We start from the raw sequence: 8,300 nt of genomic DNA on the forward strand, positions 1-8,300 counted from the left end.
TCACATCTAAGTCTGATCACCTAGAGAAGTTTCAGCTTGATCTGAAGGGAAATTAAAGATCAGACCTGGTCTAGGGCTGAAGATCAAGGAAATTAGTGTTTGGTGGATTTCTTTGTTGTAACAATCATCTCATACCGTTGGAAAGCCTCTTTATTTCCTTTTTAAATGGAGCCACATTTGTAAGGAAGGTGCATTTGTAGGATGAGCAACTGAGTATCGTATTATATGGACTATGAGTCGCTCCAGAGTATAAGTTGCATCAGTCATAAATGCATCATGAAGAGAAAAAAACAAAAACAAAAAAATCCAAAATAACATATATAAGTCGCTCTGGACTACAAGTTGTATTTATTGTCATGCTGTGCTCTGCTTGTGTTTACTGAGTGTTCCAGGTAGGGTTGAGCAGGTTACCAGGGAGACTCCAGGTGGAGTCTGGAGCTATGATTGGAACCACCTGCAGCTCATCAGGCTGCTATTTAAGGACAAGCAGGAGCTCCAGTCTTCTCCGGATTATCTCTCATGATTGTGTGGTAATCAGGTCTTCTCTTGTGAATCCAAGCAGCTATCATCTGACTCTTTGTGTCTTTTCCAGTTTTTGTTGGTTGCTACAAGAATCAGTGGGAGTTCACTGAATAGAACCAGAAGATCTGGACTTCCAGCCCCGACCAAGCCTCGCCTCATTCATCAGCCTGCCTGCTCGCCCTGCCTGCCGCCTAACTCAGCTAACACAGCTGGAGCTCATCTCCGGACTTGTTCCTCCACCATCAGATTATTCTCTGGATTCCAGTAAGCCGCTGACTTTGTCTGCCCAACCCAGAGCTGTTTTTCTTGCATCCATTAATCCCCCGTCCTCCCTCAGGAAGAGTGCCCTGAAACCGGGATCAAGCCTCTCGCAGATGATATATAATTACAAAACTGTAAGTAAAGATTTGTTAATTCTTCCTCTTTTCTCTCTGCTTCTCTGCTTTTGGGTCCATTGGGCTGCTTTTGGGCTATTGTGTAGTTGAATAACGCATGGAACAACAGGCTAAATATGTGTCCGGTATGCTAACGTAACGCCAGGTTTTCCGCCAGGATTTCCGCCAGGATTTCCGCCAGGATTTTTTTAAACTGTGAGGGAGAACTAGTCTCCTTATTAGACTTGATGAACAGCTAACTGAGGTGCTGAGAAAGTACAAAAATCAGTCCCTCTGTATTTATGCTCCAGGTTTTTCTTTGTTCAGTGTGTTACCTTGTTGCGCCAGTGCCTCTAGTTACTTGTCAGGCTTTGTCACCAGTCGTCTTGTTCATTTTTGTTAATCATTAAGTTTTGGTCTTCCATTGAGTTGGATTCCCTTTTCAGAGCAGAACCTTTGTTGTTCTGCAATAAACCCCCAGTTAAGTTCACCACATTCCTCCATTTGGGTCCCACCTCCTCATCTCCTGTCGTCCTAATCCATGAAAAATACACAGATATTCCTACAGAGTGTAGTACTTTTTAGAAGAGATAAGCATCTTATTAAATAAAATATTTCATAACAATCAACATGGTAACCATCAGTTGATGCTAAAAACAACCATCAGGTTTGGTCTCACAACCAAATGCAGTAAATGTTCGACTCAAACACACTAATCATGTTCAGCACAGGAAAACAGCATTTGGCTGTCACACGTGATTGTAATCTCTGATTTTATCTCACTCTAAAAAAAATAAGTGTAACTCATGGTTTGGTTTCTGCATGAACTAAAATAAATGGAAATACAAAGACTATGTAATCTCTTACAGTGATCTTTAATGCTGACTCTTGAGGCGTCCTCTCTTTCACCAGGAGCAGCACTTATCAGGCTGAATGCTGTCAGACTGATGCACATAACTGAGTGTTCAGAAGCTGTGTCACATGCCGCGTGTCTGGAGCAGCGCCCAACACTGAAGACGGTGAAGCTTCTTCCCCTCTGACCGCTGCAGCTGACAAAATACGTTACCTTTCAAAGAAAGAAATCATTTTCCCAGATTCCAGCTGCAGAAGCACATTTGTTTAAAGGTTCTCTTGCTGAGTACTCAAAAACAAACCTTATTCTCATGCTTTTGCTAAGTGTGCTCAGCCTTTGTGCCGTGGTTTCTACAAGATGTTGGAAACCTCCCTTCATGTTGACATGATTCATAACGTCATTTATGCCGTGCAGAACACACACGCGGCCAAACTACTATACTCCTAAGATGTCCAGCTGGATTCAGGTCTGGTGACTGGGGAGGGCCCTGACGTCCACTGTCATGTTCATGAAACCATTTGAAGACTGTTGCTTTGTAAAATGGGACATTTTTAGTATTGTTTTCTCTTCAAACTGACATTTTTGTCTAATCCTTCAACTTTATCTCTACTGTAAAGCATCTTACCCACAGAAATGTGGATCAAACTGCTTCACACTAAATTGACAGCAATAATAAAAAAGGAGTATCCTTCATTTGGAGTCAGATATAAAGATGAAAAGGAGTTGTTAGATGTGTCAATCAGCTGTAAGAAAATAATTACAAGACTCACTGTGAAGCGGATGAGATTACAAGACTTACTGATGGTATAATTCATCCTTAGTTTGACGGTAATATCCAGGTTGGGACGTACTGGACAAAACAGTAATTTTTTATGTAATGACGCATGACGCAGATAAATGTACTTTTTATAATGAAGATGAAACCATAAAGTGTAAAAGAGGAATAAGGGCGATTCAGAGCAATAAAGTGCAACTTCAGTTCCCAGATATGTTGCAGAATAGTGCCGGAGATATTCATTATAAAATCGTGGTTTGCTTTCTAACTACAGGTCTGATCCAGAGAATATAGCGCACATGGAGGTTTATTTTGTTTTTGTTTTTGGCCCACCAACCTGATCCACACTCCATACTGGTTAGCGGTGTTCATCCACCCTCACGTTTGCCAGAAGAAGAAGTCAGCTTGACTTCCCGACGAAGGCCAGTGGGCTGAGACGTGTTTTTAAACGTCATTCTGATGATGACATAGAAATAAATGCATTTTAAAGGCAAGTGTCTAGTTTTCTCTATCCTATCCTTCAGCGAGCACAAATCCATTGACTGGCTTAACTTGTGTTTATGTGCATTGTTTACAAGGTCCAAAATGATTCCAAGCAACCAAAGTTGTTCTCAAAATTACCTGGAACACATGTTTTATAAAATACACAATCAAAACTTTTTCAATCCTCTACTGCTTTATTAATGTGGCACTGATGTCAATGTACATTAATTTTCTCATCTACATAGTTTTGTCATGTTTCCTTCCTTTTTTAGCTGCAGCAGGGTCGATTTTCAGAAATAAATGATGTGGTTGGTCATCTGCTGTGGACTCCAGACTTTTGACATTAATGCACACATGTCCACAATTGGGGAAAAAAAACCCTTGGTTGACTTAGTCACACCAGGTCACTTGAAGATAGCCTGAAAATGCTGTAGTATATGCTCTAGGAGAGGACCAGACAACTTTACTGCTTGATAAAACCTTTTAAAGAAGCTGGGCTTTGTATGAACAGCAATATGGGAATTTTTTCTTTTATCTAATAACAAAGAGCAAGTCTCTTATTAGCAGAAACGCTCTCATGGCAGGCCACAAATGGTTGCACTGTGAGCAGAAATGATTTAAACTGACAGACGTCTGCACACCTGTTTTTCCAGGTGCCTTTAATTATTAAATTTACATAATTGCCAAACCTGCTAAAATGCCAACAACACAGTCTCAAAGAACCATTAAAATGCCAAGTCATGGTTTCCTGTTGCTTAATTCTGAGTTTAATCTTCTAGGTGTGTGCACGAATTCACAATATGTGTCTTTAATCTTAGGTTTTTATATTTAATGAAAAACCTTAAAATGCACAAGGCATAAAATCCTTTCTATGTTATCTGTGTGTGTGTGTCAGTGTGTGAGCAGGAGTGTGTGTGTGTGTGTGTGTGTGTGGAGAAGCAAGTTAATGAGCAGCTATTTTCAACCCTCTCCAGGACAGGATGTCGTATTTGCTGTGACTACGCAGCGGAGGGTGACACACATCAAATCAACACAGGCAGAAATGGACCATTAATGAGCCTTCGAAATTCAGACGGCACTTCTGATGTGTCAGCGGGCATGTTGGCTCTGCTTGCGTGTTTTGTGTGTGTGTGTGTCAGCCTCTGAGTGAAACCCTGTGAGAACAGCAAGCTGTCTTTGAACAGCAACAGCAATTTACTAAAGTAAACAGGACTTGTTGCAAAAGAAGAGCTGCACTCGATGTTCTCAGCTTACTTTACTATCATAACTCCATTCTGAGTGGCAGCTGTTTGCAACAAAACACACTTAGCAAATTGTTTTGTCTGCTATAAACCAGTTTACTCAAGCATGTTTAGCAGAAATCACTAGAATTCGAAAAAGCAAGACCTATGACTTTATGTATGTAGCATGCAACTGGTGGCAAACACAGCACAGAGGTCAGACAAGCTCCTAAAAACCACAGAGACAAAAATGGCTGAAGCTCCTACCAAGCATTACTTATACATCCAGCACCACTCACAAAGAATCTGAGTTGTGAACTAAGATACCCCCAAAAAATAACTAAATAAAATTCCAAAATGAGTAAATATTAGCCTGTGTTCTTTAAGATAAGATAAGATGAGATAAGATAAGATAAAACTATTAATACCACATTGGGGAAGTTTGTTACTACAGCTCAACTACAGAAAAACAGAAAAAAGCAGATTAAGAAAATATAAAATACAAAAATTAAACACAAATACAATAAAATAAAAACTTATATATGTATGTTGTATTATATATTGATTTATATATGAATATACCCTTCCGTTACCTGACTCCCGTACATGTCACCGGTCCAGCTGTTTTCCCATCCTCACACTATATACCACAGTAACTGCTGTTCTACGTCCAAACATGCACAGTGTGCATTATGATGGAAGGGTTATAAAAATACGAAAGTAGGTAAAAAAAAAAAAAAAAAAAAAAAAAAAAAAAAAAAAATTATTTTTTTTTATAAACATATACATGTATACATATACACATACATACATATATAAATGTTTACACACATGCAAGGTGCATTATGTGTGCGTGAAGTGGTGACGGTGGAGGTGTAGCAGGCCATGCTGTGGTTATTGGTGGCTTGTGACTCTTTGCATCTCCCAGCTAATGGCTGCGGGGGAATGAAGGTAAGCAGAGCGTACTTGCTGACTCTCCTGCTTGCCAGTGGCTGGGTCACGTCGCTCTCTGATGTCTTCCACTTCCCCTCCTGTTTGGTGGCATCAAGGCTCTCAGCGGCTGCTGCAGTTAATTTGCCACGCTTTGTCCATCCAGTGCTGCTCATCATCATTATTTTATTCTGGAGACACATGGGTATTGGTGTGGGCTGCATACTTCTCCTTGGACCTGTTGGGTGCTTGATATGCTGCAGTTCGCTGTCGCTTAGCGCTGATTGCTTCGTCTCCAGGATTGCAGACTGGACTACATACACTGGTGTAGCCACACTGCAGCCGACAACCTGCTGTTTTGCTTCGGATGACCTTTGAACTTTTGGTAGCTCAGACACAGTTAACATATCCGCTTGGATTTGGTGTTGCAGTAGATCCTGCCGTTGGTGGCGAAAAGCCACATCCAAACGTCATTCTAGTTAGTCAGATTTAAGCTGATTTGGTAGACTTAGTTGATTTTATTGTGTACTTTAGTTCTTGTAAATTAACCTTTTGATTCACTAAGTTTATTTTGTTTCTAACCTCCTGTTCTCTATTCACCTTCAGATACTGAGCCTACGGTGGTGGACTGGTGTCCCAGGTGGTGGTGTCCCCTTTGTGTGGTGTTTTTTATTCTGGGTTGAGATTGATTTTATTCTTAACTTTACGTGTGATATTCCTGGGACCTCCTTTTTCATTTTGGACCCATCTTTCACCCAAAAAAAAAAAATTGGCACCTTGACTTAACTAAGTAAATGGATTGTAATCATACAGCACTTTTCTATTTATCTTAACCACTCAAGGCATTTTATACTACACATCACACTGATCCATTCACACACACTCATACAGCAGTTTATTGTTATATGCTAAATACTTTGCTCTACCACACACATTCATTCCCGATAGACACAACGTGGGGTTCGGTGTCTTGCCTAAGGACACTTTGGCATGTAGTCTGGGGAAGCCTGAAATCGAACCATAGAGGAGATGACTGCTCATCTTCCTGAGCTACAGCCGCTCCAAATAGGTCAGAGCCTCCTATTGGATTATTACTGCATGGCAAGTTATTTAACCCCAACTGAAGCAATAAGCAGCTTGTCATGTCTTAAACAACCATGTGGAAAGACACATCCCGTGGCAGTGGAAAAGATGTTAGTCTGTTGTCAGAGCATTAGCATCAAGCAGAGGTTAAGTAGGTTAAAAACTAACGAATTATTAAACTGGAAGGATAATAATCATCTTCCAGGAAGAAATGTGGTCTGAATAACCTTGCAAATGATGGTGATCAGTGATCATTTAAAAAAATTTGGTAAAATCCAATGAAGAAAATCACCAGCAGAACCCAGGATTATGTTTCAAAGGGAAAGTAAAAGCACACCTGAATCAAATGAGTGGCCGCTTACCAGGCCTCTGCAGCGCTGCATGACATGCATAGGAGGGATTTCAACCATTTGATTCAGGTGTGTTTAAAGCGGGATGCATCTAAATGTTACAGGATAGTGGCTCTCGAGGACTTGTTGGGAACCCCTGGTCTAGATATAGAGAATATGAACAGCTCTTATCATGACTGCTGCTTAGATGCTTCAAAAGAAATACAATTAAACTCTACTGAGTCAGAAGAAGGGGACAGAACAAGACACACTTGAAAGGTAAAGTAAAAAAAAAGACCCAAATAGCAACAACAAACTAACCCGACATGTTTATCTGATGCTGTATTTTTTTTTAATTTACAAAAATACCATCAGTAAAATCATTAACTTTTCATTTGAATCTACAATCATCTGTCTCCATTAGCAATGGCAGCAAATTAAACATCCAAATAGTTAAGTCCAACTTGTACAATTATTTTAGAACTCCCATCAAAAATGGACTTAAAACTTTATTCTGCGCTGAATTTCATTCTGGAACCACGAGTCGAAGAGGTTGAGCATGAGTGGCTGTCATGTTTCGCAGCATGGAATGAGGCAGAGCTATCCCAGCTTGGTTGGTGTCGTCGACCCCACTCTGTGATTAAGCTGACAGCTGGGATGTCGCGGAGCGGCACAGCACTGCTATCGAAACTGTGAGCTGGCTGGCATAATTAACGGCTTCTGCTGCAGCAGGAACAATGTGGCAGAACAGCTGAGAGAAAATCAGACACAGTCAGCGCCTTAATGCCACCGAGGAACAAATTGTGTGGACAAAGCTGTTTCTGGAGACCTAAACTGGAACCAAAAACTGATGTTTAATCAGCAAAAATGGTTAAAGACCAAAACAAAATCTAACAAACTAGAAGAGGGCCATTGAGGCCCAGCAGCATGAACACTTTGCAGAGCTGTGTCAAACTGTGACCACATTGCCTCGTTGTTATCTGATGGCTAATTGAACCACTTCTACTGGACGGTCCTGCAGAGATTCAGAGGCTCCTCTGCTTGGATGGACTGGGCTCTGTGGGGTGATTCGTGGCCAGGCTCATCCTGCGTCTTGCGTGATGTATTTTTAGGCCACACAGGTCCTTAGACACTTTTCTACAGATGCATCTAGCAGTCATGGTTGAATTTGCATTGATTGATGCCATTGGGTCCATCCAGTTGGGGCTCTCATTCTCCTCCTCTCAGGCTTCCCAGGGGTAAAGTCTCAGTAAGTTAGGGTTAGAGTTACTTAATCTAATCAAATGACCTTGGTGTATGTACATGGGGGCTCCAGCAAACCTAATCAATTGTAATATTGATTGATCTGTCATGTCCTGTATCTCTGGCATCCCCTGTGCTTCCTGGTATTGCTCTGTATCCCTCTATACCTGCAGCTCCCCTTAATGGGATTATTGCACACCTGTCTCTCATCACCCCATCAAACTCTGCAGACCCAGTTTCTCCAGTCTCTCTTCACCAGTCAGTTACATCTACTCTCCATGTGGTGTTGAACTCACTCTGGCGGCCTGGATTTTTGACTTTTTTTGTTAAAAAAACATTTTTGTTTTTCTGAGATTAGCCTTCGAGTCCTTCCTCTGCAGCATCAGGACATATTCCACTCATTAACTGAGCAAAAGAAATCTATTAAAACTTACAGTAACTTAAAACAAAATTACTTAAAGATTTCAATAAATATTTTGAACTAAGGAT

At 40.8% G+C, this 8,300-nt stretch overlaps 1 long non-coding RNA gene across 1 annotated transcript; it reads left to right on the top strand.

The window, feature by feature from the left end:
* The first annotated feature begins 458 nt into the window (after positions 1 to 458).
* On the top strand, positions 459 to 938 carry LOC121643831. The gene is made up of 3 exons (XR_006011175.1): positions 459 to 530; positions 593 to 786; positions 860 to 938. It is a non-coding gene; the product is annotated as an uncharacterized LOC121643831 (long non-coding RNA).
* Positions 939 to 8,300: the final 7,362 nt, after the last annotated feature.

Source organism: Melanotaenia boesemani, chromosome 8 (assembly GCF_017639745.1).
Source record: "Melanotaenia boesemani isolate fMelBoe1 chromosome 8, fMelBoe1.pri, whole genome shotgun sequence".
Lineage (NCBI taxonomy): Eukaryota > Metazoa > Chordata > Actinopteri > Atheriniformes > Melanotaeniidae > Melanotaenia > Melanotaenia boesemani.